Source organism: Dermochelys coriacea, chromosome 1, assembly GCF_009764565.3.
Source record: "Dermochelys coriacea isolate rDerCor1 chromosome 1, rDerCor1.pri.v4, whole genome shotgun sequence".
Lineage (NCBI taxonomy): Eukaryota > Metazoa > Chordata > Testudines > Dermochelyidae > Dermochelys > Dermochelys coriacea.
The window spans coordinates 71117616-71125124 of record NC_050068.2 but is presented as its reverse complement, the minus strand read 5'-3'; the positions used below and the strand labels follow the sequence as shown (position 1 = coordinate 71125124).

Sequence of the window (7509 nt, the reverse complement as noted above, 5' to 3'; positions counted from 1 at the left end):
ATTTCTGCAATGAGGACTGATACACAGAAATTGGTTAGAGTCTGCTACAGTATTATGAGAGCTCTTTGGAGAAAGAGACATCTCAAATAGATGATGGAGACAATTGTGGTTCATCGAGCAGTTCTTTACCCTTTGAGACATCACAGATTATAGAATAAGGGCGAAAAACATTTTAGCCTTCACCACTAGTAAGCATTAGTATTACAAAACTTCCCTCCCACAGTCTTCTGAAGCTGAAAGCAGATAGGGCAGTGTTAGGCAGGGGCCGAGCATATGCCTACTTTCTTTCCTGACACTGCTCAAACATTTGATTGTCAATTTGGATGCACAAATTGATAGAGTGGTACAATAAAGTGGGGAAATGAACCCTAGGCAGTTCATCTCTAATCTAGTCATTGAGATCTCAGTAGAAATGGTAAACCTGCACTACTTCACTTCAGGCCATGTCAGCAAACAGGCATTGGAAATGAGTGGCATATGCTTTGACAGATTGGGGCCCTCGTTTGAACAACTGCGGGGGACAACTTCAGCAGATTGTGTACAGTTTGGGTCATCAAACCTGAGTGAAAAGACATGAACAAATTCATCAAAGTTATGAAACATCTGATCTCCCCACTCCAATCCAGTGTTTCACTCATCAATAAACTGAAGATGATCCATATCTTAGTTTGGTCATTCAGATACATCACTGGCCAAAACAGGAACAGCTGGTAATGCTGACTGAGGAACCCACAAACTTCCAACAGTTCCCATCAAATCTCTCTGATAGCAGAATCTTCAGGTCTAAATCTTGTGCTGGAACAGCTAATGGGGGCGGGGAGGAAGGGGGCTGGGATCTGCAAGCACAAGAAGGCATTTTCCCATTGTAGTTGGGTCACTTGGTTCTGGAGACCTTGAACTACCTCCACCACTTCAGTGATGGGAGTGCCTAGAAATTTCATTTTGACTGTTGGGGGCATCTGAAGGGGTTGGTCCTGCTTTGAGCAGGGGGTTGGACTAGATGACCTCCTGAAGTCTCCTTCAACCCTAATCTTCTAAGAATCTAGGTGGTCCTTCTTGGCCACTGAGCCTGACAGGTCAGTCTGCCCAAACTGTTAGATACCAAGACATGAACAGTCAGGCCTAGTGGTTGGAACCGTAGCTGTTGGGCCTAGTTGTTTTTACGGTGGCAGTTGTGCTATGAACCAGAGCCAGCATTACGAGCTGGAATCAGGAGTCAAGAGCAAGGTTAGAACAAGGCAAGCATAGGACAGAAAGCTAGGCTGTCATGAGGACAGGGCTGGAGGGAGCAGGGCTGGGACCAAGCCTGGAGCCAGGGCAGGGATGGAGCATCCTAACGCCTGTAGAGTCTGTCACCAGTATAAAACAGGGTAAAATTCCAAGCCATGAAGTGAAATTGGGCAGACTGAGCTGCTGTGTCTCCTTTGAGACTATATACCTGCTCTGAGAATCATCAGACCACCTCCTGGTTTGTGGATTGGCTGAAGTCTAGCACAGGAATGACTCATCACCACGTGATTTAATTAGGCCTTAGTTCAGGGATGACTCATCACCCCCCAGACGTCTATGAGTTTCAGTTTTCCATGTAATTCAGTTACTGTCATCTTGCTTTCGAAAAGAAAAGATCTTGGCCACTGTTTTCAAGATTTGTCCATGTATCTTTTCTTACCAACATATCATTTATATTGTTTATTACCAAAGTGACTCATGCTGCCATGTTTCCTTATTCAGCATGCTGTTTGTGGATGAAGTCATTCAGCACGTCCATAAAAGATCTGCCAGCTTTACAACTATGTAAAAAGTGGGGTTATTGTTAGACAAGTGGAATCTTGCATTTCCACACCTTGGCCTCCTATCTGTCTAGAAAGAGAGCTTTGCTTAGTTTATTAACAAAAAAAAATCTCCCTACTCTGAGCAGAGCAGCACAAAAGTATCTGAGGCAAAGTGTGCGATTCTCCTTTGTGTATCATGAAAATAATTGCTCTTTAAAGTCTGATTCCAGAATATTGTAAGGACTGGCTGTGGTGATGATGCAAAATGCAGTAATTGCACCAATTGATTTTCAGAGATTAAATTGAGCTCGAAGTGCTGGAAGACAGAAACATTTAATTTTGATTTGTAAACTGAACAAATTTGATGTGGGAGCCATTTAGAAAGAACTAAAGTGGAACATCAAAATATTATTCTTTGCAGAGTCACTTTTCTGACCATAGCCTTATTTCAGTTCATTCCAGTTTATGTTCAGGTAATTAAAATTTCCCATCAGTACTGTTTTCCTTTTTATTGCAGGCCCTTTTGATTTCACAGGCCATTTCCTCATCTTCATGCTGCTTTTGATCTGGTGGAGTATAACAAATATCCAATATACATTTGGATCTATTACAACATGCAATTTCCTGCCAGAGTGATTCTGACTTACCTTCAGTATTGTACTCCTCTCCCAACTCAGTTACTTTCAGCCCTTTCCCTATGTATATAGGCCTAACATTTACTCAGCCTTTCTGCTTCTCCCAATGAATCTACATTCATGTTGTTACGACAATGATATTACCTACAATATAGTGGTTATTCCATGAGTACACTTTCCATTTCCCCTTGTTTCTCAATAAAGCAAATGGGATTTTTTTCTAATGACTTTAATGGGAACTGGGTTGGGCCCTAAACTCCTGTGTAATCAGATATTTAGTCATCTGAACGATATTAGCTGTCCTTCAATAACTTTTATCCACAAACCTAGAGGCTAGGCTGAGGCTGATCTGAAAATCTATGATCCAAGCATTATTCTGCGAACAGTATAAAAATCCCATGGATTTCAATGACAATTTCAACTCAAGTCTTGGTTCTGTTGTGTATGGGTATTACAGCATAAGGTTCAACCTCAGGTAGGCACAATGGGGCAAATTGAAGTCTATTCATAGACTTACATTTTAATTCTCTTTACAAGCCTGTTTGACACACACTTAAAGTTGTTTTAACACACTTTATTTATATTTAATTTTATAGACTATAAAATATATTTGTCTAACTTTTCTGGAAAGAATTGCAGAGAAGCATGACAGACAATTCTGGCATCATTCTAAATGTCATTAGCCTGCCATTTCTCTCTGGAGAAAGTAAAAAGGCAAGCATGAGGGTAATTGGGGATGTGGGGGTAGGAGAGTTACTTGGCAATCGAAATATTTCCATGCTGATTTAATAACTTTCACTAGGCACATTCACTTTACAAATAACAATATCTATGTAGGGTATCTATTTAGGTTCTTTATATGTCTATATAGATTTATTAGTATGAAAACATGCAGCAGTAGTAAAATATCCTTCTTTCACAGATAAAGTAATCTACAAAACTTTTGTCTGTGTATTTAATATGAGCAAGACACCGAGATTCTTTCTGATATCTAACTGGAATTCCATTACGTTTACATTAGAAAAAAAATCAGCCATACTGTATGCAAATAAAATCAAAATAATTGGTTCTCACAAATTAAGGCCTATATCCTATAAACACTTAATCATAATTGTCTTGCAAGAGTAGTTCGATTGATATCAGGGGAATTAGACATATAGAGGCTGATCCAATGCCCAATAGAGATAGTAGAAAGAATACAACTGACTTCACTGAGAGTTGGATCATATCCATAATGATTGCAACTGCCCATCTGCATAAGTGCTTACAAGATTGTGTGTGAGCCACCCCAGCTGGAGTTCCTAGAAGTCTTGTGCGATAGAAAAGTACTATGCATCTTGGAGCTATGGGGAGTGCAGGAGGCTGCCTGTTTTCTTCAGGGTGCAATGTGCACATTTAAACAGAGGGTTGGATGACGATCATGCCCCCTTTGGAAAGGCAAGAAGTGAAACTGTGCCCCCTCTGCATAGGTAGTGAGGAATTTCCTTGTGCCTTCCTCTCCTTATGCATACTTGCAGAGCCAAGCAAAAGGTGGCAACAAATGGTGAAGTTATACAAGATAAATTAAAGTCACTGTATGATTGTTCACAGTCCCACCTCCTGTGTGGTCATTTATGCTTGTAGCGTTTTAAATTAGCTCTTTACAGTTTATACTCATTATAGTTTACCACACAAGGTGCAAGACAGCAGAGAATCCTGTTGTTCTACTCCTTCTCCTGCCAAAAATGAAAGCAAGTTTCCCCACTTGCATACTCTTAGAAAGGAACTAGCTAAGGGCCTGACCCATACCTAGCAAGACTTGCACAGTGTAAATTAAGAGCAAGCCAGCCAGCAGTCTCCAGAGAATATATGAATACTGAGGGGAGCAGTTTACTGTCCAGATATGCCATGACAGGAGAGCAGGATGCTCAGCCACGCCCCAGGAAGATCTGCAGATCAGAGAGAAAGAAAAGAGGTGAGCTACACAGCTGTTCTCTCCAAGAGCACAACAGTGAGAGAGAGGGAGACCTTCTGTGCCTCAGGAAGACCTGCCATGAGACATGAAGAGTGAGCTTATTGGGAGATTCTGATGAGGAAAAAGAGCCCAGATGGTAATGAGATGGGAGTAGGTCTAGGCCCAAAAAAGTCTGTGAATAATCACCTGAATGTTTGGACAATTATACAAAGCCTTTTGACATTCATCCTTGACCAATATTTCCTGCTTTCCCCAGAAGTTGAATATTCCACTAACTAAGTCTTACATATTTGGCGATTTCTGCCAGCAAGTTTCCCATGCTAATTGGAGACTGTCTATACTTACAGTGACATGAGTACAGACACTGCACGCTCAGCTAACATGGATATAAATATCCATGCAGACAGTAAGGCACGGTTTAAGTGAGTAGAGTGAATCCCCAGGGTATATACTCTATGCAATTCTCTACACACCCAAGCAGTGCCTCCTAGATCTACAATGATATTTTTAGTAGTGTAGTGTCCCACTCCCTCCCTGATGCCAGCCTTTCACTGCTATGTGTAGATAGACACCACAGTGATAAGCCTTTACAAACCATCGCAAGTATAGACATAGCCTTAGAAAGGCCAGAAAAAAATAAACAAGTATTGTCCCCCCAGTCTCTGTCTCACACACACCTTCATTTTATCTTATTGCTGTTCATCAGTTCTTGAGATCTGTTACCCTGGCTGTTCCTGGTTCAAGTGATTGTACATTCCACTTTTGGTGTCTGTGTGCCCATCCCACAGCCATTGGAAGCCTTTCCTTCAGCAGTACCCATTGGGCAGCTCGAGCCATGTGGAATGGGCATGTGCAACACATCTGGAAGAAAAACAATTACAGAACAGGTTAGTAAGCATTTGTTTCTATTTGTTTTTTTCACACAGGTTTCATTGCTCAGACATATGGTAGTTGTGTTGATAATAAAATTTCCCCAAAAAGCCAAACCAAAACAAAACAAAGAATTGAAGAACAGCCGCTTTTCTGTTAAAGTTTATTATGCCATTAGAGCACAGATTTGTGTAAAGGGTAGTACAATGTTACACCCCCTAGATAGAACTACTTGGATGTATTGGGAATGTTAGTCAATGCCTCCTTTTTCTTTTAAAATACTAGGGAAACCACATCATCCTATGACAACGGAGAGCACTATGGCGCTGATTCAAGAAAGCTGTTTATGGACATGCTCAAGCACAAGCTTAAGTGCAAATACTGTTAACTTATCCTCTCATGCCCCTTCTCCACCATGTGTCTGTTATTCACCAGCTGCACATTGTCTAAATCCTAGATGGAGAGCAGTCTGGGGTAAAGACTGTCTTTGTGTTGACTGTTAAAAAGTGTCTAGCAGAGTAGGGTACTGATCCACATATGGGAACCTTAAGTATTTATAGAAATCATAAACAAAATGAGAATTAGCCATAACCTGATAGAGGTACATATCTTCTTGTTTCCTGTTGCTTCCACTTTCACTCTGCCTCCAGGGCTGGTTCCAAACGACCCCTTAACAGATAGGTAAATTTACCACTGGATTATGTTTATCCTTCACTCAGTTTTCATCCAATATTTTTAATTTATTTCAAACAACATTTTGCTCTTTTTCACCCATTAAATATATTAGTACTTTCTGAAGCATGGGCCAAAAAAGAAACAATCCCCAAACTCTCATCATACAATTAGTAAGTAACACATGCTGAGTCCAAATTAGTGAGGAAAAGAAACACTATTTAGTCCCCTTTGCATCCGATAAGACCTGTTCTTGTCAGGAACTTTGCTCTCTTCCTGTAATCTGTTTGTATCTGTAATTCAACTCATTTAAACACTGGTGAGACCAAAGCCCATTACTCACGTAACAAAGGGAAGCAGGTAAATTTCACAATGCCCCTCCTCCTGTAAAATATTAATAATATGCTTCAGCAGTCTTAATTACGTTGGGTGACCTTCTTAATTTAACAGATTAGACTTTCTCCATTTGTAATTTTGCAGGAATAATTGGATAAATAGGCAGTGCATGTACCTAAACAAATTAGGGCTTTTTTAAATAAAACTTGATTATTCACAGTTCATTAGACAGAAAGATGCAATTTATTATTAATTGCAATCACTATTGTAGAATGTCATTCAGAATTAAATAGTAGGCTCTCTTATTTTTCAGGTTTAATTATGTTCAGAAAGTGAATGTATGCTAAGCTATCTGAAATATAATTGAATTTATGTTTTGGGCCCCAAACATGCACCTATTAAAATCTATGGGACACTCCTATTGGTTTCAATGGTACAGAGTAGGCTGCTTTGTAAAATGTTTCTATGAATACACATACATATATTTATAATCACTTCCCTTCTAGTCACCTAAACTTTTCCAATTCTTTTCGTTGTGAAATTGGCATAGTATGATTTCCTTGCCGACTAATATTGAGATTTAAAGTATTAATGTATCAAAAGTTTGTCCTTTTAGGGTGGGATTTTCAAAAGCATCATGTATACAGTGTACACATTTTTAACACATTATGTTAATACAAGTTGCTGTCTTGCAGCTATACCTTCAGTGAGCACAGAGAATAGTTATGTAAGATATTGTGTAGGCTGTAAAACTGCAAAATAGATTAGATGCTCTTTAAACGGTTGCCAAACTAAGCGCTAAGGAAGGCATTTGCAAAAGTACTCTTGCTAGTCTAAATCTACTCCTAGTAAAATCAGTGTAACGCTTTTCAGAGGTTCTAAGAGCCCACAACTCCCAGGTGAATGGGAAGTAAAGGCTGTCAATAAATTACATAACTTTTTTTGGTGATTTTCCAGACCCACACACCTCTTGTAACACTTTGTAACATTGAACCAAACACACAAAATTAAGGACCCATCTCCACCCTCCAATGTGCTATGTAATTTATGGATAGCTCTGTACAGGTGATTAGCATCTCTTAAAATTTGGTCCAAGTCCTTGGAAACCCCCAAGAAACATCAATCTATAAGACACAGAAGACTTTTAAATATTAAATACTATCAAATATGCACAGATTATTAGCTGAAATCTGTCATATACCATACTCTCATGCCATCTGAAATGCTGAAAACCATTTTCCATATCAACTTTCTCTCTGGCATACATTCA

The 7509-nt window shown here is 39.6% G+C and overlaps 1 long non-coding RNA gene across 1 annotated transcript; it reads right to left on the bottom strand.

Annotated features, from left to right (window-relative positions):
* Positions 1-681: 681 nt before the first annotated feature.
* Positions 682-5869, bottom strand: LOC122457959. The gene is made up of 3 exons (XR_006277753.1): positions 5824-5869; positions 5039-5222; positions 682-836 (listed from the first exon to the last, which is right to left on the bottom strand). It is a non-coding gene; the product is annotated as an uncharacterized LOC122457959 (long non-coding RNA).
* Positions 5870-7509: the final 1640 nt, after the last annotated feature.